At 36.5% G+C, this 22335-nt stretch overlaps 2 pseudogenes across 2 annotated transcripts; both read right to left on the bottom strand.

Moving 5' to 3' along the window:
• Positions 1-11140: 11140 nt before the first annotated feature.
• LOC147501925 (peroxidase 19-like) lies at positions 11141-16149 on the bottom strand (annotated as a pseudogene). The gene is made up of 7 exons (XR_015220889.1): positions 16048-16149; positions 15742-15873; positions 15261-15283; positions 14559-14673; positions 14036-14236; positions 12046-12944; positions 11141-11405 (listed from the first exon to the last, which is right to left on the bottom strand). The product of XR_015220889.1 is annotated as a peroxidase 19-like (transcript).
• LOC147501924 (ABC transporter B family member 15 pseudogene) lies at positions 16035-21737 on the bottom strand (annotated as a pseudogene). Its single transcript, XR_015220888.1, has 3 exons — positions 21648-21737; positions 17070-17273; positions 16035-16977 (listed from the first exon to the last, which is right to left on the bottom strand). The product of XR_015220888.1 is annotated as an ABC transporter B family member 15 pseudogene (transcript).
• Between the last annotated feature and the right edge of the window lie 598 nt (positions 21738-22335).

Here is a 22335-nt window from a genome sequence, read left to right as displayed (position 1 = left end):
CTCTTAATCAACTAGAGAAGTATCTAGAACATTTTAGAATAACAAAAATAAAAGTGCCTAGCGCAGAACAAATGTGAAGATACCAACCGTGCCATCTGTCAATGCATAAACTAAACTAGTGGTCATCCATGTGCCAATGGATAAGGCCGTCACTTCTCCATCGTGTTTTCCAACAAATTCGACACCATCAATCAGCTTGTTAATAGGACACTTTATTGCTTCCTCTGCAGAAAATGCTTCCTTTTTTCCAACTTGAATTGGATCAATTTTCAGCACATTTTCCGATCCCAACTTCCAAATATTCTTGTAAATGGTCAAGAGCAATAAAAATGGGGTTTGAAGATATGAGAAGGAGAGGAGAGGATGTGGTTAGATGATTTGTTTTGATCAAGAGAGTAGAGAAGAGAGTGGGGTTCTCACACAGATGGTTCTCGTTTCTGAATCTGATGCAAATTGGGTGGAGAAATTGTGAAATGGAGAAAACTCCATAGGAACAAGATTATAAACCCTAGAAAACGAAATCACGTTAGAAACCCCAAAAAAAAATGAAGACAAACAAAACTTATCTTCATCGACTGTAACCTTAAAAGATCAAAAAGAGAGTACCTCTGTTTAAGACGGAGATGTTGGGATAAACAAAGCTGTCGCCTTCAATTCACCGTCATCAAAATTAGGGGAAGGAGGTGGAATATGAAGAAATGGGGAGGAAGAACATATTTAGGGCAAGGGGTTTCACTCTTTTAGAGAGTTGAGATCGAGAAGAAACCCAATGTCTTTTGAGTTTGACGCTTGTGCAGAACACATGCGCTGATTTCAACTTTTTTTTAGCTAAAATCTCACGCCTATATGCCATCACTAATTTTTTCCAGAATTTTCTTAAAAAAATAAAATAACCTTTTGATTTATTGTGATGCTAAAAAACAAATACTGACGCCTAATTGCCGTCACAAAATTTCTGACGGCATTTTGGCGTCACAAAGCCTCAAAAGCCTCTGTCACAAAAATGTAGTTATGGTGTAGTGCGCGCTTATAAACTGCTGCGATGGTTCGATGTCCTTGTCCTTTGGCCATCTTTCTGTTGAGGTCAATGTTTTTAAAATGAGCAAACAGGTTCCTAATATGAATATCGATGGAGAGGTTAGCATGATCGAGAGTTTAGCTCATGATTATTTCAAAACCACATTTCCGGATGATCATATGCAGAAATTCCTTTCCTTTGGAAGTTCCAACTTTGACGCGAACTCCCTAGAAGTCGAGGAAGATTTCCTTCGACTCTTTTGCAACTCTTTCTTGCCACCTCTCGAGTCCCACCCTGCCAACATTCCTTCATCCCTTGACACTATGACGGAAGAAGAATTTTTCACCCTCTATCCCAGTGATTCTTTTGACCACCCTATTGAAGAATGTCTTGCATATCTCAAGGCTTCTGATGATCTAGACCTGAGAGCTCTAGCTGACACTCATTCATCTTCCTTCACCAATTTTTCCCACCTTCCACCTTTTCAAAAGAACTTGGAGTTTGCGCTTGACCCTCATGCTTCTTCTGTGCTTAATGAATTTCTAAATCCTCCTAATACGGAAATAATTCCCAAGGGAAAGACAATTGACACCTTTATTTTCAGAATGGAGACAGTTCCTATCTACACCATGAATGAGTTTTGTGCTAAACCCACATTCTCATTTCTTCCCCCCCTTACATTTAAAACATATCCATATCCAACATCTCTTCCACAAACATCCATTTTCTCACGATCATTCACTTGGACACCCTCTCGTTCAAAGATGGAAAAGAAAGTGCATACTCGGTTACATCCTAGATCTATCAGACCTCGCTTTCATTTCACTAAGTTGCATCGTAGAAAATATTGGTGTTTGATTCTATTTTGGGGTGCATTCCATGTTATTTATTTATGGAAAGACCCATAACTCTTTAGGTTGTTGATATATGGAAAACTGTAGGGTATATATATATATCCAGTTATTTGTTAAAGTCTCGATTATCTGACTATAAACGGCTCATTTAGTTCTTTGGTGTACTTCCTTACAATCCCATATATTGGTAAGTGCACCATTCAGGTAACCGGGACCTCCCCATAGAGTGTGTGGCTGTAAGTACCGGATCCTAAGTCCAAGGTTAACATAATTCACATATTCCACTCGTGCATGTTTTCTCAGTTTTTGAGTCATGTTTCTCTATGGTGTGAATTATGCATTTATTGCTTTCTTGTTTTTCTTATATTAAATCTTATTCATAAAAAATAAAAATGGTTACAATCATAAAAATAGTAATTTAGGAAGTCTCGGAAATCTGACTTTAAATGACCTGCTTTTAAAACAAATTTTCTAAACTCTATTGTCAAAAATTTGTTTGGGGGTGGGGTGTTCGTTTTTCCATCCTTGATTGTTCAACTTTCCATTTAGGTTGCTTAGGCCGTTTAATCGTATTTCGATTCGGGTTGACATTATCTATTAATTTAGATTTCATTTGTTCGCATAACTTATGTCATGCACGCATTTTGAAGCATTTTCCATCTTCTTATATGTCATCCATGGTTAGAATAGAGTGTTTTATGTATCACTGGATTGGAAATTCTCTTCTAATCGTTTCCATATCTCATTCACATAAATCGGACCGGTAACGAGGCGGCAATTTTAGTTTGAAGTTGCGCGAAAAATCAACGAATTTCGAAAATCGAATTAGGCTTGGGCCCAAGTCAACAATACGGACCAAGAATGCATTACGTTCTTCTTCTTCCTCTTTCCAATTCCGCCATTACCAAATTCAAAACCCTAACTAAAAATAAAAAATAAAAAAAAAGAGAAACCTCAATACACCCACGCCAACAGTTTAAAACAAATTCAAATCTTCTCTAAACCTCTCCCACAACCATCTTCAACAATTCCAACCACCAAGAACATCCAAAAATACAAGAATTCGAACTGCCACCGCCACCACCGAGCTCCCTCCCATTCTTTTAAGTGAGTTTTATTTTAACTCCATTCCCCACCTTATTCAAACCCACAAATCCACCCAAAACTTCAATGGCTCTAAGACGAAGAATTTTGCTGGAACAAGTTTTTACTACCGATCGCTTCATGCCATTTTACGGTGATGAGATGATTAGGAAGAATTGGAATAGGTTGTGGTACTCGACAGATGATTTCTACTACTCCGATTTGGTCGAACAATTCTATAAGAAGAGAGAGTTGGATTGTCAGAAAATTTTCATGAAAGTGGCTGGGACTAGGAGAGAATTATCGAGAGAGAAGTTGGCTGAGATTTTAGGCATTATGCCTGAACGCCACCTCGAAGCCACCGTACAGGAATCCTAGTATACTGGAGTTCTTGCATTGATGAACGACACAGTCATGGAGGGTCAATACAATCCGAATTCTCATTATGCTTGACAAACATCTTTGCGAACCAACCAACTGGTGGTAGCTCAGTGGATTGGTAAGAACGTCATTGGGAAGGAAAAAGTGAGCGACATCAGTTTGACATGTATGCACGTTCTCTGGATATTGCAAAAGAAGAGGTATGAATTCTGTATCCTCGAGTTTTTGATAAATATGATTAGAGGAGTTTGGAAGAGTATCGCACCATTTTATGTTTTAATTACGAAGATAATGTTGTCTTGGGGGGGGGGAACCAAGAACTGAGCGGAGGATGTTGAAATTGCATGCAAATGAAATTATTTATACGGAGTGTATCCAAAAGACTTGGATGTTGCCAGAGGATAGGGTGGTTGATTCGGATGAGAAAATGGAGGGCATGACATGTTTGGATGAAGATGCCTTGGAGGGTGTACGTCTGATTCAGAACGCATGTTAGTGATGCATACTGGCGTGCATTTATGCTATCTGTGAAGATGTACATGATAGACAGATCATAATTCGAAATAAACAAAAGAACCTTCAGATGAGTTTGAAATCCTCGAAAAGGGTCAGGATGATATCTTGTATAATATGGAGACACTCCTTCAGCATCACAATGCGTAGTATACAAAGATGAAGGCAGAGATGAAAGCAGCAATGGAAGCACAATGCCTGTTCCAAGTAGAGATTCTACAACACATGCCACCCCTAGAGGTTTCTGTTTCAGATGAGTTTGATAGACATGAGCGTCGTCATCAAAGGACGGATGGCTCGGGCCCTTCTTTATCTCAGGCCCCATCACAATCCCAGGCCCAATCTCCATCTCAGGGTCCATCTTCATCACGTGGCTAGTTGTTTAGAAAAAGTTGTTGTGTCGATGTTATTTAGTTGTTTTTATTGTTTTTAGTAGTTTGGATGTTAAGTTGTTAAATTTCGTAGTTAAATGTATTTGAATTTAAATTTTAATATAATTTGGTTCTTTTCAAATTGTGCTTTGATTTTATTGTTAATCCCACCTTCCCGAATTGTTTGGGGGTGGTATTATTTAGTCTAGCATGATTTTTATATGATCCAAAAAAATTATTAGATAATTTTGCGATGATTGTTGGGGATGTTGCCAATATGGGCATGGCTATGAGTAGATATTGTGGTAGGATGAAATCTCAATGAGTTAGGTAGTTACTATCCTAAATTCAACCTAAAAGATATTGGGTTGGTTTTGGAATAGATAATATGGGTTGTTTCCGTTTTCGGTTTTGGAAATATTTTGTTTCCGGCAATTGCCTTAAAACTTTTTGGCAACTTGCCAATTTGTTTTGGAAGCTCCCAACCTATATAAACTTCTTTCATTCTACACTCACAACCCACACTACATCCCACTTTCATCTCTCACCTTTCACTCCCAAGTTCCGTTTTTTCTTCTTCACTTTAGGACTTCAGCAGCACGGAGCGCGTCTGCACCTCAGTAGAGCACCACCTGCACTTGCCCACCTGTAACTCAAAAATTCACCTGAGCGCGACCCGCACCCATCCCAGGCAAAAAGTGAGCGCGCCCTGCGCCTAAGTGCCTAGAACTCAAAATTCACCAAGGCGCATCTCGCGCCCTACCCAGGCATAGCTTGAGCACCCCATGCGCTCTGACATCTATAGGCACGAAAAATTCCAATTTTTTGTGAGTTATTCCTAGATCGTCCCAGCTGTTCTAGAGAGTAGTTTTGTGGTGATATCACCTCATATCATACCGAAACAGTCTTTTGAAGACTTGTTCCAAAGTGACGCTTATGGTGCTTGGTTTCGCGAGGTTATAATACACGTAGGCTGGGAACCGCTAATGGTAAGACCTGATGAACTTTATTCTCCCGCACTTACATCTTATTTTTATGATAATTGTAAGTTCTTTGATAGACCAGATGGAGAACAAGTGTTTTCCATCACCATCGGGGATGAACCGATGGAAATTTCTTGGTTCTTGGACTTGCTATGCCCGCTGAAATACAAGACTCATGGGCCTATTTGGTAGATAATATGTACATGTATAACTATGAGGATTTGCATGAGCATTACGGGGCAGGAATCTTTAGGATTGAGGACCAAGGGGATTATAACGTTGCCCTTGGTAGCCTGTCTATGAACGTGGGCACTGTTATATTTTTGGATCATGCTAAACATTAGAGGGGAATGGCGTTATTCTTCTGTGAATGACGAAACTTGTAATATTTTCCTTGCTTAGTTGGGGGACGTACACTCTATGATATTCCCCAGACCCTAATGTCTAGTTTAGCCCGAGCCCATAGCAAGAGGCATAAGTACCTTCTTATGCCTGTTTTAATTTGTCATATTATGCTATGTTCCTTTCCTATTTTTTGTGCCAGCTTCACGGATTGGGTTGGGGTCGACATTGTGAGATCCACCAATTGTATTATTCGATCGTTCTGTGCAATGACTTGGCAAGGGTGGAGGATACAACCTCATCAGGTTGCACCTTACACCCCATCAGACCAAGTGGCGCTTGACAGGTTAGCTATAGTAGATGATAAGTGACGTGAAGCCTGACAAATCATCATGGCATGGCAAGATGCGAAGGAACCACATTTCTTTATTAGAGATGAGGAGGATGAGGCTTAAACGGGAGTTAAGGTAAGTTTTTAGTTTCAGTTAGTGTCTGCTTATGTCCCAAGCAATTTATTTCTTATTAACCCAATAAAGGGTGGAACTCCTATAGAGTTGCGTCAATTTTTTATTTTCTATATTAGTATGTTTAACCTTATTTTGCAGATGTTTCAGAATTTCACGCGTTTCCATGGTATTTCTCTACCCTGTTTATTTATATACTTTGAAGACAAAGCATGCTTCTTGTTTGGGGGCATAGAAACACGTGTAATTAAGGCATCTGTTAGGATATAGATATGTATAATATGCACTTGTTTTCTAGTAAAAATTCAAAAATTTTAAAAATATAAATAAAAAGTTTATGTTATACACTTAAGAATATTGGTATTGCTTCCCTTCTCTAGGCCATTGATAATCTAGAAATCTCACGTAGCTTTTGTATTAGAATAGTTTTTAAAAACTTAGATTAATATGTAGATAATAATCTTTGTATCTTTCTATAAATATATTGCATGAGTATATATGATTGTTTGGCAGTAAGTTTCTAAAATCTAGGCTAGAGTACTTATTCTACAAATCCTGTGAGAATATAGCCTAAAGCCTTATATGAGTGAAACGTTAGAAAAATGACACAAGGGAAAAGTAAAATCCGGATAGAGAAATCACACGTCCACTTTCTTGATCACTATACCATATCCTAAGCGATAATTTAGGCCCTCTTTGGATCGATATAGCAAGAAATTCAAACCTATGAATTATTTTCTGCTAGTCGCCCCTCTGAGCCTTTCTTTAGCCTTTCATAAACCGCAAATCCTTTACCCTGTTACAAAAACAAACCAAAAAAAATATATATATATATATATATATATATATATATATATATATATATATATATATATATATATATATATATCAGCCTACCTATATTTTGAATGACTCAAAAATAGAGATGAAGAATAGAAAAGAGAAAAACCTTTGAAATCAAGAATTAGTTAGTTGTTTCAGATAAGAAAAGAAAGATTCCATCCAAATAAAAATAAATAAATAAATAAAAGAAAATAAAGAGTTAGAACTCTAAAAATAGAATCAAAGAAGTCAAAAGCAAAAGAAAAAGAAAAAAATATGGCTAAGGATGGAAACAAAGTGTAGAAGCAAAAATAAAGAACAAGGTTTTCTCTAGTTACATAATATGAAGACTATTATCTCAGACTTGTCCTTTTTGAATATCAATTTTCTTCCTTCTTAAACCATCTCCTAATCCCCGCAACACCTAATAAAGACCTCTAGCTCAATTAGGAATAGGTTAGTGTGATAGTAAGTGGAAGATGTGATTGATCGACTTCGGCTTCCTTGTGTGTCATTGAGATTGTAAGGTAAAGTGTGCCCACTGCACATTGGAGTAGTGAAACTTGACCGGAAAAATCAGAGTGGTTTTTGTCTTGACATTTATGTGAGGACCTACTTAAAGACGTTATTCCGAGTTTTTAGAAACGGACCTGCTAGTGCATTTCATAGTATTACTCATTGTATACATGTTTATTCGTAGATGATTGATTATTATGCATATATTAGCTTAGGTTTTGACTTGATTATTCTTTATTCATTACTAGTGAAATGTATAGATAATTGAGACATATATAAGGAAACAATAGTTTATTTCTTAGTCGTTGTAGTATAGATGAATTTTGTGAGTACATTTACTGTAAAACTCTCACTAGGCTATAACTCGTCCACTAGGGAATTCCTAGTGGTCTAAGGCCTTGTTGCATATGGTCAATGCAATCGCACTCGGCGAAACGAGATTAGTTAGAACTCCATTTTTTATCACTTATGTTAATTTCTCATATTTGTTTGAGGACAAGCAAAATGTTGTTTGGGGGTGGTTTGATAAGAGCCCAAAACTGTAGTTTTAATCCCTTAACAATAATACATTTAGACTAATTATGCGAGTAATAAATAAAAGTTAATGCTGCTTATGTGCTTTTATGTATTTCAGGCATTAGAGTCAATTAAGTGCATAAATGTGTCACTTTGGCGAGATAAAGGAGCAAGGGTTGCTTGATAAGGAGTTATGAGATTAAAGGCCAAGATTCAAGGAGAAAAAGCCTTTAAAAAGCCCGGTCAAAATTGAAAAGTCAAAGTCAACGCTGGCAGAAATAGCGCACAAAAGTCAATAGAACTTCCAAAGACCGTATCTTTGGACTCATACCTCGGAATTGGGCGTACCTTATGTCAAAACGCCCGGCTCGGAAAGAGATTTCCAATGGATTAAACCTTGACCCAATCAGAGGAGTAGAAGTGGACAAAAAGTCTGTTGAAGAAAAATCCAACTGAAAAAACCTCTATGGACAGAAGAAATTGGGTTTTGGGCTCGATTTTCCGACCCAAAACATGGCTCCTTAGCTCATGCACGAAAATGTGGATCTTGTCTCCTCCATTTGAATTGAGAAGACTTAACTCTTAAGAAAATAGTTAGTTTTAGGTAGCAAGTAGCTATTAGAACATAGTTCTAGATCTAGTTTTCACTCCATTAATTAATTAGTTTTCATTTGAATTTAGTATTTAAATCATTATTTTATTATTCATTAGATTAATAAAAGTAGTTAGTTATTGATAATTTTAGTTTGGTTTATTAAATTACTTAGATCTAAATTCAGTTATTAGTCGTTATTCATTTTTTAGTTGTTTAAATTAGATTTGAATTCTTGAGTAGATCGATATAGTAAAGTTATAATCTTTATGTCATGCCTTGTTTAATTTCATATGGTAATGATAGTTTGATGAATCAAGGCTAAATCTCCATTAGAGGGGTTTGATGAAGCCTTGATGAAAACTTGATTGTGTAGTGTATAATTAGTTGTAAGAGTCTATTCCACTCTAAAAGGTAGTTGATTCGCCATGAGAATGGGTTGAACTTCCTCACATTCTAGTCATTAGTTGGTAGAGATTGTCATGAATGATTAGGAATTAGAACGACCAATTCTTATCGTAAGAACGTAAGAATTGGATTACAACAATTTATGTTAGGCTATGAAGTTGGATTCAAGGTGGAATCAAATTCCCCTAATTCTTTATCTAGATTCAAACCTTAATATTTCCGTCATTTCGTTATTCGTATCTTGTTAGCATAATTGCATAGTACCATAAATCCCACATTACTCTCATTAACTTTGGATAGACAGATAGTCGTAGAAAATATTGAATACTAACAAGCTAGGAGTGGAACGAATATTTTACTCCAACTCTATTTCGATAGATTCGAGAGTAGAATAATCTTTGATATAACACACGAGAAAATAGTTTTAGTCTTACTTGCGTTTAGAGTTCAATCTTTTATTCGTAGGTAAAACTATTCATTTTACATTTATCAGTTGGTTTGGGCACTGAAACAAAGTCGGAATGATAGACTAGTCATATAGCAGGTCTAAGATAGAGGAGGGATGGGGTGTCGTAAAATAACGTACCTTTAATGTTAAAAATAGGATATGCCAAGGATGGAAAAGCGACTGAAGCAGATGACTCCCATTGCCCAGATACAACGATAGGGTATAATGGTCATCTGAAATCACTATCTTGGTTTATCCTTATAATGTCTGCACGGTTAATTCATTTTTTGGGATAAAAATAACCACTGGGCTCTTTTATACCATGTTTATTCTTCTCGTTATGTTCAACAAAGGTATAATGTTTTTGGATATCGATAAGACGAATCCTTTGGGATATCCGGACATCGGGTGCAAGGTGAGAAATATATAAATTACAAATGTACAGCAATCTCTAGAAATTGCCTATGCCTTGGTCAGGAGAAATGGTAAGGTAGTTCAGTACTTCTCGATCGAGATTAGATAAGGGAAGGCGCAGGCCAGCAGCTAGTTGCCCAATGGTAATAATGGTGGTTTGAGGAACGCCGCTTTGACATCGAGTTCCTTTTGTACTACCAGCATAATGTCGAAGATGGACAGACTCTGGTATTTGGTAGGCAGCTTTAACTATGTCTAAGTTGGGTCTTTGGGGAAAACAAGGGTTCAAGCCATTACTCCACATGCTATTATCGTCCATAACTTTGCGGTCAGATTCTGAATCTACAGTCTCAAAGGAATGGGGCCGTCAGCCAGATACATGGCACGCCATTCTGGTTCGTCAGTCTCGGTCCTTTGTGATGACGAGACTGAAGAGGACGAGTTATTTCGAGTTGCAGATTCAATACTTTCGTTCAACATATCGGTATCATTAAAAACAATAAATTTTTTATTAGAATTATAGCCTTTATCTGAGCCACTATCGCTATATCTAGTATAAGTATATAATATATTATTAATTAAACGCGTATCGAGGTCTCTTGGGGATAATGTCGGGTTTTGAGGTGAAAAACTATATGTCGAAAGCATGCGTTCTTGACGTTGAAGCCAGGATTGTTTCGAGAGGGTGCGTTTAAAATTAACACAAATTTTTCTCCTAGCCATACTGTCAAAAATTATAATTCAAGGTATAGTTAGTATAGGGACACACAAATAACACATTCAAGCTCAAAACCCTAACCCTAAATTCTAGTAATATATAAAGGAAAACAGATGTTTTTCTTCAAGATTAAAGACAACCACTACACCAAAACAGCTTTTTTGTGACGCCAAAATGGCGTCACAAATAATTTTAGTGACACCATTTTGGCGTCACAAATATGGCGTCACAGTTTTGCGTCAATTATTTTTGTGACGCCATTTTGACGTCACAAATATTTGTGACGCCATTTTGGCGTCACTAATTTGTCACGCCAAAACGACGTCACAAAATTTGTGACGCCATTTTGACGTCACAAATAATTGTGACATCGTTTTGGCGTCACTAATTTGTGACGCCAAAACGATGTCACAATTATTTGTGACGTCAAAATGGCGTCACAAATTTTTGACGCCGTTTTTAATGAAATTAAACGCCAAAATGGCGTCACAAATATTTGTGACGTCAAAATGGCGTCACAAAATTTGTGACGTCATTTAGACGTCACAAAATATATTTTAGAAAAAAATAATAATAATTGGTTGCTATACATCCACATCCACCGATGGATGTATAACAACCAATTATTATTATTATTCAAGATACAACTAGCCCTAGCCAGCACCGGTTGTTATATGAACTAGCCAAGATACAACTCTTTGAAAAAACAATCCATTTCATAAAATACACAATCACACCGTCAATCCCATTCAAGAATCAAGAATAAAACATTCATTCCATCACTCAAAGTTATCAAGTCACTTGTAAACACCAAGTACTTCAATTTTCCAAACGAAAAAGTACATTACATTATGCTTACAACTAGCTAGAAAGAAAGTCTTCTTATTAGAAAGTGTCCAAGTGGCAATATCGACCACCTCCATCCTTCAAAGTCGGCAACAAACAAATGTCACATGCATTACCTGTTTCATTTAACAAAAGAATTTAGATAGACTTCTACCTTAAAATGTAACGAGAGATATATACAACAATAGGTTTACTTATACCAATTAAAACTAAGTGACATAGTTTCTAGTCTACCAAATTAGTAACATAGCAAGAAAATAACCATGCCACTAGGATATCAAAGAAGCTATAGGCCATTACTATTTGACAACACAACACTAATACACAGTAAAGCACCTATGGGAGCCTCTTTAGCCCTAGAAGCTATATGAACAACAAAGTGACATATATACAACTAAACGGGTACTGCCTTTACCTTCGAGTATATAGCCTGGTGTCATATGACATGGAAACTGGCTTACATTATAACAGATTAAAGTGGCATAAGTTCCAACTTCCAACCTTGGTTAAAGTATCAACGTAGAAAATGAAAGGAAGAAATAAAGCAAAACCTTGAGGTTCAACTCAATAAAAGAATGCACTAACAAACCATCGGCACTACTAACAGTAAAACAATCCTAAACCATTTTTTTTTCCTATTCTTCTGTTATCCAAAATATAGAGTTACACAGTTAACCACCACATCAGTTTTCTTCTATCAAATTCAAAGACAACTAACAAAGATTAAATAATGTTGACTTGTAAAGTGTATTCTACCGGGAAATTGGTTGTGGTAGTGGGACCCCAATACTTCAAAGCAGCTAGATCATAATCCCTTGTTGCTTTATCTTCCTTGTCATATCCACGTGAAATATACAACAGAAATAAGTACAACTATATTCAATTTCCATAATATCAAGTACTTAACAATTGAACAAAGAATAGAATAAACCACTTAGCCAAATACATTGCATAGCAAAAGCAAAGATCCCACCATTATCCAACATGCTCAAGCAAAATAAACGAAGGAGAGAAGTAGCTAGTTAAAAGCATGTCTCCAATTCAAGCCAAAACAACAGTCAAAGAAGCAAAACCAATAATTTAAAGTCACTTTAATTTTTAATTTCACATTCTAAACAACAAGAATGAGCAATGAGCTTATCAACAAGTGAATTATGTCATTTCACTTAATCTTTTTAATTAAAAAAGACAATAAAATAACAGACACCCCCACACACATTTTTTTTTTATCCGAGAGAAGTGCTTGGTCAGTAGCTAACAACCCCATTTTGTTCTCCAAATTCCCGTAATATGAGTGATCAAATGTGAATGGTGTGGTGACATCGAATGGTACAACGACGCCTACATTACAACCATAATGAGGGCAGGACATTTTTAAGGCCTTTACGAGCCTTGGGTCAATGGAAGGGTCGGGTTTCTTAGTTCCCTGATGGTCGTAGAGTCGACTGACAAAGTGCTCGCAGTGAGAGAAACCAATTGTGTGGGCGCCTGAAAGAGCCACTAGGTCTTGCAGGCTTACTCCTTTTGAGTCAAAGAGTTTTAAGAAGCTCATCGATTGTTGAGTTGGCTCTTGGGATGTTTGAGCTCACTCTTGATGCCAAAGAAAATTTTCTGTCCCACCTCCCTGTCTTCACTTGATAATAAGGACAACCTACCTGCGTCATAGATTGGAATTATTATTGGTAATCTTCATCAAGTTAACTCGAAATCAGAACACCACTCACCTTAACAGGCGAAGGAATGAAGGTTAACCTTAGATTAAGCTCTACCAATCAGAAGGACAGGATTTTGATTTTTAAGTGCCATGACAGTAGATAATGAACTGTAATGAAAAAGTAATCCCCTCCTACTAATTAACAAGCCAATCTGAAGTTGTACTTAGTGAAAAAATAAAAATGCTTTCAAGATTACTCACAAATCGACAAGAATACAACTGTTTGTTAAACCGAGTGGTCAATGAGAGTCATCGGTCACTTGAACAAAAAATCTTTGTGAAGTCTGAAACTTCCCCTTCCCTCCCACATAATTTTCTTAAAAAAAAACCTTAATAGATTGATGCCATCAAACCATATTCAGCACTTAGCCAAATGTAATCTACTTAACTGTAGAATCTGAATAATGTTAGTGTGTCTTGAAGCTGTCAAGGAACAATCTGATGAGGCAAACTTGGTGTAGTGTCCTACATATGATCATTCAATTATTTTTGGGTAGTTGTGTGCCTTTTGCTGTTTTTTTCTGCCCAGAAAATGACAAAACAATCCTACTTGAGAAACCAACTCCACAAACTGCCAGCTCTCATATATGCACGGAAAAGATCTACACGAATGCCACTCTATTTTAAAGGAGTACTAAACTACTAACTTCTCACTGTAACGTAATCATGTAATGTGTATAATATAGTGTGGAATCATAATGTTGTAGACTTCTAGAAAACACATATGGACCTGGGAGGCAACATAAGATAAGTTGGCAGGATTTGGGTTGATTGTTGAAGGCGACAATGAATGTGATGAAAAAGAAATCAGGTATCTAGTCATTCCACCAGAGAGCAGAGGTTCAACCTACATTTGACATCAACATACATCACTATTTTATGTCATGCTGACATTATATACGACATCAAAAAGGCAAATGACACAATCTCTACATCATCTCTAAAATTGTATTTTGTTGGAAACTTAGCCTTAAATATTCTATAGGCATATCGATCAGATGAATGAAATTATAGTACAAGATAGCTAATTACCAAGTGAACGAAGTCTCTGGCAGCAATGGCCACAATGTCAGCACAAGAAACAATACCAGGGCACTTGCTCTCCACCAAGGCTTTAGCGTTCTTTATACCATCAAACGCCTCCACTACCAAATGCTTGTTATCCTGTGCATCCTTCTTTGCTAAAACTGCACTCCCTGCCTTCGTCGATATAAGAATAGACCCATCGCAACCCTATAAAACAACAAATACAACAAAAAATTCAATTCTCAGTCATTACTACTGTGGTCCTTGTTATAATAGTATAATGCACCAGAATGACACTTGTGCTGAACAGTATACAGACACTCATAAATAATAATCACCAAACGGCGCAAAGTGCATGTTAGTGTCAGAGACACATTATGTATCAATGCTACTTGATTTGTGGACTGGACTACGGGTGCACGTTAGCTTCAGACTACACAAAATTCTATATTGCACATTTGAAGTAAATCAACACTTCAACAGTTCAACAAAGCAGTCATGAAAGAAGAGTCGAATTGTAGATTATTACCTCGACGAAGCAGTCATGGAAAAAAAGACGAATCGTTGCTGGTGCCGAAACTGGTGCTTCTTTGAATTGTTGAGATGTCACTGATCCTACCAGTTGTTCAAGGTGAGGGCAAGAACTGGAGTAAAAATCGACTTTTAGAGGGTGTCGTGGAAGGGTTGTGGCAAAAGACTTTAAAGTGTGTAGGACAACAAGAACAAGAACAGAATTTGTGAAGATGGACATGGTTAAGATTTACATTCCAGCTTTGAGAGAGCAATGAAGAATAATGTGAAGTATGTACATATGTAAGTGAAACTATAAATGAATATAGAGCCAAATATTTAAAAATGGGGGACAGACCAGCTGAAAACACACACAAGTGGGGAGAATTTGGTAATGGCCTGGCTATTAAAAATCTTTGGGAGTGTAGAGAAAAACATGAGTATATTAACTGATGTGAAGAACAAGAAGAACCGCCTCGCTCACTTGGGAAATGATTACATGCATGACCTCCATCAGTCCATCTCTCCATTAGATTTGATAATGTGAGTGCATAATGTTATGTCAGGAAGTGGAAGCTGATATTGTAAGTCTATGATTCAAAACTCACAGGATTTTGTAGTTGTGGTCATTACAAAAAGGGCAACAAAACATAATCATTCAAGCAAATTACACAGGATCTAGAATAATAAACTTCCAAAGAGAAGATTTCATGATCTTTACCTGCTCAGCCTTTGAAGCTGAAGCTAGCAACAACCCATTCCTCTCTTCTAAGCATTCCTGCAAAACTAATATCTCTTCCTCGATATCTCTTGCTCTTGTCTATGCTACCTACAAAATCATTCACCTTCTTAATTGAGCGCAAGAGAGAGATATACCTCAGCAGCAAGGTATTTGGAAGAACCCCAGCCCCACCACCAACATGTTAAGTTTATTTACTGGATTTTCAAAAATCGAGCAGCAGCACCAACACCTTTGTTGGTCGTCGATGTTGCTGATATAGCTGCTCTGCTGACATACATACAGACCTATAAAAATTCTATTATACTCAATGGCTCACTTTAAACATTGATAAATTAGAAAAAGAAGTTTTCGACCTATAGAAGTGAAACTGACATACATACAGCCAGTATTCACTTTCAAAAAAACTTTTAAGAAATCAAAGCTGCTAATTGATATAAAAACACACGGGTTTAATTCCTACCTGATGATAGATTGAGAGAGTGGTAACCGCTGCTGCTCCTTGGTCTCGCTTGCTTGCTTCTCTTTCTTCTGGAGAACTAACAAATGCTAATGAATTGAGAACAAGTTGGAACTTGTTTTTCTTTTGATACACCTGAAATTCAAAACAATAAAATTTAAAACTCAATCAACAAGAAATTTATAAACCCTAGAAAACGAATTCAAGAATTACAAAACCAAAATAGCGAAAAACAAAATTGAACTTCGTCGAAAGTAGTAGTATGGAACTATAGATACCTTAAAAGATCGTAACCAACCTTGCACAAACGGCGGCACTTGTGTTCTTATCTTCATCGAACCATCCAATTTCAAATGTTAACACCTTTGCAAGCATTTTCTCTCGTATCCGTTTGGTCAAGCCTTCTCCCATGATAGCAAAGTTGTAATGTTGGAGGAGATTGGTGATGAGGCACATAACTGCGACAATTAGGAACATGAATCAATAGAATCTGGTCTCTGATTTGAGACGTGCAGTATCTTGGATAAAAAACACTGTGATCATTGTTCCCAAGCAGAAGAAATGTGCCGGTTGAACAGCTCCAAAACCAACTGCACCCAGGCACCCAAGAGCTGCATTTTTCCATTCAGGTGCATTCATTTGCAACAAGCGCCACTGTGAAGGTGGAGGATAGGTTAAGGCTTTCAAATTTCCTTCAGCTGGAATATCATAGTGATTAGTTTGGATGGAGAATGCTGGACTCATTGCATATGCTGGGCTGAAGGGGTATGCAGGACTCATGGAATAAGCGGGTCTGATTTGCCTACTTGACCTCGCACTGACTGGACTTGGCATGGGCATCATTCTATGCTGACTACTACCCTCTGTCTGAAAATGAGGGGGTTGCTTAAATTCATTCTTACCCGATTGTTGAAGGAACACCATTTTAGAGTAGGCACCACCTTCTCCATTGTTCATACGCATCAGTTCATCATGAGAACCCAATTCTAGTAGTTTTCCTGATTCAAGAACCACAATCAAGTCGGCATTTCTGATGGTTGTGAGGCGATGGGCCACAATTATTGTTGTTCTCCCTTGTGCTGCTTGATCCAGAGCGTCCTGTACTATCCTTTCTGACTGTGCGTCCAATGCACTTGTAGCTTCGTCAAGCAGCAGGATTGTCGGGTCTCTTATTAGAGCTCGTGCAATTGCCAGTCTTTGTTTTTGGCTTCCAGACAACTGAACTCCAAATTTCCCAACCTGATCGAGCAGACGAGATGGCTCAACAAATTAGTTATAGTAAACAATAAATAAACTTTTAATAGATGATAAAAACTATTGTGGACGCTTACTTGAGTATTGTATCCATCAGGTAATTTTGTAATAAAGTTATGTGCATTAGCTGCCTTGCCTGCTTCAATTACAAGATCTATTGAAGCCTCTTCTTCGCCAAACAGTATATTGTCTTTTATGGATGTTGCGAATAGAATAGGCTCTTGATTAACAAGACCAATCTGGGATCTCAGGCTTTTCAGCTGGAAAGATGGTACCTTTGTCTAAGATGAACAAATTGAGATGAACAAACTGCTTCCTTTAGTCAATTTCATCGAAATTTGGGAAAGATCAACGAAAATGAGGTGGAATTCGAATAGATCAAGAAACATGGAGAAAAGATCAGGCGGAGTTAAGAGGGAAGGGTTTCTCTTTGTTGTGTTCTTGAGTTGAGGTCGAGAAGAAATCCAATTCTTTGCAGACAGTTCCGAGTTTACGCCTCATCTTGTTGCACATGCCCATCACGTGTATTATTATCTCACGCCTTCTTGCCGTCACTATATTTTCTAAACATTTCTAAAAATAAACAAATTACTTATTTAATTTATTGTGACGGCAAAACCCATATAGTGACGCTATTATCGCGTCACAAATTTTCTGACGTCTATTTGGCGTCACAAATCAGAAAAAGCCCCTGTCACAAAAAAGCTGTTATGGTGTAGTGAACGATGAAGTTTATTGCAGAAAATCCCATTTTAAGTGTTTATGTTAACTAACCTGACAAATTTGCAGAAAGTTTTGATGATGGAGACAGCGGAAAAATTCAAGTTGAAACTTTTTTAGTTTGTTAATGGTGGTGGGGTTGGAGTGTCTCAAGCTTTTTGTGGATAAGTGAAGAGAGAGAAAATAATTGAAGCTTTTTATTGTTCATATTTCGTGATAACTGTTCATTTTTCAGATGTAACCGCTTGATATTTTGAAATTTTGAATTTTGAAAATTTTAAATTTATGTTGGTTCTCGAAACATTCAAATTTTTCGTGGTCGAAATTTGAAAGTGTCGAGAGGGGGCGATGTCATGGGAAAATATCGTCAACCCGATATTCCAGCCCAAATATCTTGAATAATAAAAAAATATCGATGTAATGGTCAATATTTCGCAAATGTAGTTTGTGTATTGCAGGTTTAAGACGGGAAAAAAAGGAGGAAGAAGAAGAGGATAGACACGCGACAGTTAATGATTGGTGAAAGCTATTCTCATAGCACTATATAAAGACTGGAAAGAGAAGTAAAAGATTCATTTGAAATCATTAGAGAAAAATTTGTAAAACTAGAACAAGAGAGAGAGAAAAAAATTGTAACCGATGTTGTTATTCAATAAGAAAACTCATCTCTAGCTCGATTCAATCTTTACTTTACATCTTTAGCAGTTCATTCTTGTTAATCATAATTAGTTTCTCTTGGTCACTACTGTTGGATTACATTAATCCTACATCTTTAACATGCTAATCTAGTATTGATCAAAAAAATAATTAAAAGAAAAATACCTTCAAAGCCGCCGAAATTGGAGATTGACAGTAAATAGAAACTTTCCAAAGCTCAATCCAAATCACGTGAGTCTTGACCTTCTAGTAGTATTCACCACACAACACAAAGACAAGACAAACACTTTTGATTTTCTCCTACTTTTAGTTGTACTTTTTCCTGAAAGACTAATGGTCCCTTTCTCCAAAAGTTATTCTCTTATATAGAGAAACTTTGAGAATACGTAAATACATGTGTGTAGTGGGATCCACTTAGGATTCCAAGTCTTATCTTAAGAAGACAAGTCCTTGTCATACAAGTACTTGTACTTGATATATTAAAACCCTTTTAATATATATCTCTTTAATATGGAAAGTGCCCATTAACAAATCCATATTTACAATAAGGCCATTTGAACTTTCAAGAAAGTCATTTTCTACCATTAATTATATCTAAGTCCCTCCACCTTACTTGTATTCACAATTAGACCATTGGGAATTTGTTCTTCACTGTCACACCCATGTCTAATTGACCCAATTTGACATTTAACATCAATTGAGCATTAGGAAACTATTTCTTATACCGGCCGGGTTTGAGCTCAATTAGTTATGTCACAATTTCCTAATACATAATTCCATAGAGTGGTGGATCCTTTATTAGAATTCGTGATTCAAGACGTCCTACATTCATTACCCAAAATGTCAAGTCTAGTCTATGAATAGACATTACTTTTTAACATCTTAAAGTAATAAATTTGAGACAGAACAAATTTTCACAATTCCTCAAGTCTAGGAATTAATTGGTAGAGTGAGATTTGCACACTAACCTTAACAGCAAATTTATAGTGTGTTCTCACTTTGATCCCATCGATTAATGGACCATGTGACTACACCAATATACAAACTTAGAGTCATACTCAAATGATTGAGATATCATCATCCTATCATATAGCAATTATGTATATTACAGTCTTATAAATGAAGCGTCCGACCTCACCCCTAACTGTGAGCATTCTAGGTAAATAGATACAATCAAATCTCCCGCACATGACTCTTCATATGCTTGATTGTTCTAATTCTATTACCTATGGAACTTATGGTTTCATCATATGATATTAGTTCACCCATATGCATAATAATAAGATTCGTGTATTTAATTAAACATCATCATGTATAAACAATAAATGTTCATTGGCTTTGTAAAGGCCAAATATCCCAACAATCTCCCACTGGCCTTCAAAGCCATATAGCAACCATTCTAAAACCCATAATATTAATATAAGGGTCTGCACATACATATATACCAATATATAGTATTTGGTCCTCATAGATTATATCATTCATAATGACTAGTGTACCATATACATATGAGACCATTAACATAGCCATTGTAGCTTCAACCTTCTTGTAAAACACAAGGTCCTTCCTTACATTGATCAAAACCAAACGATTTGATTGTTTGATCAAAGTTTACATTCAAACTCCTTAAAGCTTGTAGGAACTGTAAAGCCTCTAGGTTCTAAAACGCAGTCTTTACATCCATTTGCCAAATCATATAGTCATAATGAGTAGCAATCACTAGAAGGATTCTAATGGACTTTTCATGGCTACTGGCGAAAAAGTTTTCTCATATTTGATAACCTCTTTTTGAGTAAACATTTTCTCCACCAGTCTCGCTTTAAAAGTCTCTACATTTCTATTAGCTCCCCTTTAACTTTTGAATAACTACTTATTCTTAATAGGCTTAATATTTGGCAATGGATCAACAAGTTCCCAGACTTTGTTGGAATACATGGACTCCATTTCCGATCTCATTGCTTCAAGCCATTTTCTCGAATCAATATTAGAAATTGCTTCTTCCTAGTGTATATGATCTTTATCTTTGTCATATGATATAACATAGAAAGTGTCCCTTAATAATAGGGTTAACTTTTCTGGAGGTCTAATTGCCCTCCCACTACTGATGGCAATCGGAGTAGGTTTAGATAAACTCGAACTTTACATGGAAGTTTTATCTAAATTATAAACTAATCTAGATTGAACATAAATAGGAATATCTGCTGACATTTCTAAGGCTTATCTCAAAAAGATATAGAGACAGGTTTGAATAACTCACCATAGTCCAAACCATACCCCATAAGGTTATGTTCCTTCTTTCTGCAATCTCTTTTTGTTGTGGAGTTCTTGGTGCACTTAATTGAAACAAAATCATATTTTGCATTAAGTTACCTTTTGTTTTCACATTTATAGGCCCATGTACATCTCAGATGTACTAACTCCATTAACTATGTGGCTCTTGAACCTTTACTTTAAAAGATCTTTTAGTCATCTCTCCTTCTAAGTAAGATTACAGGTTGAGGAAGATTATAAAGGGAGTGAACTTAAAATCCCATCTTTCACTCCAAGCTATCAATCTTATTCATTGATATGACCAAGTTTAAGTGCCACAAGTTTGTTAGATTAACTGAAGAAAATACCCTCTTTTGAGGTAATAACATATGATGAATTACTAATATCAAAATCATTTATTTCTAGCATAGAAGAAAGTAAATAGAGACCATTTTCCAAAAAACCAGAGGCAATAATCTTTTTATTAATTTGATTACAACTTTTGAATCAAATGAAATAGAATATTATATTCTGACTTATAATAAAGTGCAAAAACAGAAACCAAATTTCTCATTATCCCTGGAACATAAAAATAGTCTTCTAAAACCAACATTTTCTTTTCTAATGCTAAACAATAAACTCCTATTGATACTGTAGCAACATTTGCCTCTGTCGTCCCTAGTGCTTGGTACACCTTTTCTTCATTCATCCTTCTTTTTCCTCCTCAAACTCATATAACATTTTACAAAAAGTAGTTAGTGGCCTCTTATTCCACATAACAGGTGTTAGAAGGAAATACCAACTCTTTGGTTTCAAGAATAAAGGATTGCATACCTTCTTTTTTGTTTTTGCTTCATAGCCGATACTCTCTACGATTCGTTTCCAATGACCGGGCTTTTCCAATGGTAACAATTACCTTTTGCTTTAGCCCCTGAATTCTTCTCCACTCCCCTTTTGCCCCAAGGGCAAACTTTTTACCCTTTTTCCACTTGCCTTTGCCTTTTTCGCTTAGGCTTGGAAACACCAACATTTTCTGAGACCAGTATACTTGGCTTAACCTTAACTAAGTCTTCAGCCTGCTGCAAAGAGTTCATTAACTTTGGCAGTGTCAGATCCATATTGTTCATGTTGTAGTTCAACTTGAACTGATTAAATGAAACCGCAAAGACCGAAGAATAGCATCAACCCCGAGAATTGGTGTCTATTTTAGCCTAGGATCTCCAACTCATTGACATAGCCAATCATCTTAAGGATATGCTCCCTAACTGGAGTCCCATCATCCATTTTTGTATTCATCAGGTTTGCCATTGCAATCTGACGTTTAGTGCGATTTTGTTCGCCAAACATCTCTTGCAAATTGGTCATGATCTCAATGAGTTTTACCAAAATTTTTGGTGTTGGCCGGAGCACGCTTTGACATGGATGCCGAGAGATAACACTTGGACATCTCATTGGCCTTTTGCCATTTTTGTACTCATCTTTCAAATTTCCTTGCACTAGCATTGTCTGGCGGTTCAGGGGGCAATGGGTAGTGAGAACGAATTTGTAACTTTCAAAAAGATCAAGATAATGTTAATGTTACGCCCAATCCACATAATTAGGGACCGCTTAACTTGTTCTCTTTCAAGATAGATGCTAAGGGACTGAAATTTGATTGAGACGATATCCTAACATTTACATTTACACAAAAATTATTATAATGCATTAAATATTGGT

The sequence above is a fragment of the Coptis chinensis genome, chromosome 4, assembly GCF_015680905.1.
Source record: "Coptis chinensis isolate HL-2020 chromosome 4, ASM1568090v1, whole genome shotgun sequence".
NCBI lineage: Eukaryota > Viridiplantae > Streptophyta > Magnoliopsida > Ranunculales > Ranunculaceae > Coptis > Coptis chinensis.
This window is presented reverse-complemented; position numbering and strand designations above follow the sequence as displayed.